Below are 2358 nucleotides of genomic sequence, written 5' to 3'. Positions count from 1 at the left end.
GGTTCACACCTCAAATCCTTTTATTGCAGTCTGAACTTGAATCCAGAACATCTTGCATTCTTGAGGGCTTAATGTGGTAGGACCTGGTTTTGTAGCCAACACACATGCTCAGCATACAGACTCACTTATATGCCAGCCCCTTTCCTGAGTTCATAATTACAACATAATTCAATCTGAAGTTTTCTCCCATAAGGAATTAGTATTCTGTTTGGTTGCCACTCAGATTCTAAACAGTGAAAGCTCACCATCAAGAGCTTGATTGAATGACCCACCTGGAATTGTTTATACTTCATTAATGTTTTTCATAAATCATGAGTTTGACAGGTTACTGGCATGGACTTTCCAGATCTCATAATTGTGTTTTGTTTTTCCCTTGCTTCATCAGTTTCTTTTCACAGGCTGACAGCTAAGCAAATGCTACTAGAACTACCAGCTGCTGCAATGACCACTTCTGATGTGAGCACCTACTACAAGCCCAGAACTGCTGAAGGGGTCTGAAGACTTGGACTGTGTGGTCTTGGCTTTGCCATGTGTTTGCAGGGTGACCTCAGCAGATCTCTGCAATCAGATCTGTAAAAAAAAAAAAAGATAATATATGAGGAGGTAACTGTTTCATAAGGCTGCGGTGACATAAGACAATGAAGGTAAAATATTTGGTCTGGCATATAATAAGTACTGAATAAATGCTAGTGATTATAGTTCTTCTATTAGTAAGCCTCAGGAAGACTAGAGCATCCAGAGGCTGGAAAGATCTCAAATGACCAGCCTCTAAGTTATAGGGGGATAACTATTACCTTTATGTCTATCCATAATAGATGAGTTTGGGGAAAGAAAAAGAACTTGAATTGAACTAGGTTATTGTTTGAATTCTTTATCTCAGTTGGTTGGAACACCAACCAAAGATTATGGGATCTAATGGAAGCGTGCGGAGGAGTGGTATTTTCTACCACTAGATTATAATCTCTATGAAGGCTTGTTTTTGTATTCTCGGAACCTAGCACAGTGGCACTCAACAGATCAACAGGCTTTTAATAACTCTCTGTTGCTCTGTCTAGCCGTGACCGGCCGAGGCGTCGCGACTGTGGAGGGACAGCGGCCTCGCAGCGGCTACTGCAGCACTAGGGTGTCTGTTGTTGGTCCCGCCCACAACACTTCAGTTCTGCTCTGCAAGGATATATAATAACTGAGTGGTGTGTCCATTTAACACGAGAAGACGGAAACTGAACAGCCAGAGGAAACCTTCCCCAACACTGAAACCAATGGTGAATTTGGTAAACGCCCTGCAGAAGATATGGAAGAAGAACAAGCATTTAAAAGATCTAGAAACACTGATGAGATGGTTGAATTACGCATTGTGCTTCAGAGCAAGAATGCTGGGGCAGTGATTGGAAAAGGAGGCAAGAATATTACGGCTCTCCGCACAGACCACAATGCCAGTGTTTCAGTCCCAGACAGCAGTGGCCCCGAGCGCATATTGAGTATCAGTGCTGATATTGAAACCATTGGAGAAATTCTGAAGAAAATCATCCCTACCTTGGAAGAGGGCCTGCAGTTGCCATCACCCACTGCAACCAGCCAGCTCCCGCTCGAATCTGATGCTGTGGAATGCTTAAATTACCAACACTATAAAGGAAGCGACTTTGACTGTGAGTTGAGACTGTTGATTCATCAGAGTCTGGCAGGAGGAATTATTGGAGTCAAAGGTGCTAAAATCAAAGAACTTCGAGAGAACACTCAGACAACAATCAAGCTTTTCCAGGAATGCTGTCCTCATTCCACAGACAGAGTTGTTCTTATTGGAGGGAAGCCTGATAGGGTTGTAGAGTGCATAAAGATTATCCTTGATCTTATATCTGAGTCTCCCATAAAAGGACGTGCGCAGCCTTATGATCCCAATTTTTATGATGAAACCTATGATTATAGTGGCTTTACAATGATGTTTGATGACCACCGTGGACGTCCTGTGGGATTTCCCATGCGGGGAAGAGGTGGTTTTGACAGAATGCCTCCTGGTCGAGGTGGATGTTCCATGCCTCCATCTAGAAGAGATTATGATGATATGAGCCCTCAACGAGGACCACCTCCTCCTTCTCCCAGACGAAGTGGCCGGGGTGGTAGCAAAGCTCGGAATCTTCCTCTTCCACCACCGCCACCACCTAGAGGAGGAGACCTAATGGCCTATGACAGAAGAGGAAGACCTGGAGATCGTTATGATGGCATAGTTGGTTTCAGTGCGGATGAAACTTGGGATTCTGCAATAGATACATGGAGCCCATCAGAATGGCAAATGGCCTATGAACCACAGGGTGGCTCTGGATATGATTATTCCTATGCAGGGGGTCGTGGCTCATATGGTGA

At 44.3% G+C, this 2358-nt stretch overlaps 1 pseudogene across 1 annotated transcript in view; it reads left to right on the top strand.

Annotated features, from left to right (window-relative positions):
• Window positions 1–1052: 1052 nt before the first annotated feature.
• Window positions 1053–2358, top strand: part of LOC103590671 — a 9119-nt pseudogene continuing 7813 nt past the window's right edge. The window contains exon 1 of the transcript XR_550492.1: window positions 1053–2354. The product of XR_550492.1 is annotated as a heterogeneous nuclear ribonucleoprotein K pseudogene (transcript). The remainder of the gene's footprint in view (window positions 2355–2358) is intronic.

The sequence above is a fragment of the Galeopterus variegatus genome, unplaced genomic scaffold, assembly GCF_000696425.1.
Source record: "Galeopterus variegatus unplaced genomic scaffold, G_variegatus-3.0.2 Scaffold854, whole genome shotgun sequence".
In the NCBI taxonomy this organism is placed as follows: domain Eukaryota; kingdom Metazoa; phylum Chordata; class Mammalia; order Dermoptera; family Cynocephalidae; genus Galeopterus; species Galeopterus variegatus.
Note: the sequence above shows the minus strand (reverse complement) of the source record. Positions and strands in the feature narration are given on the sequence as shown.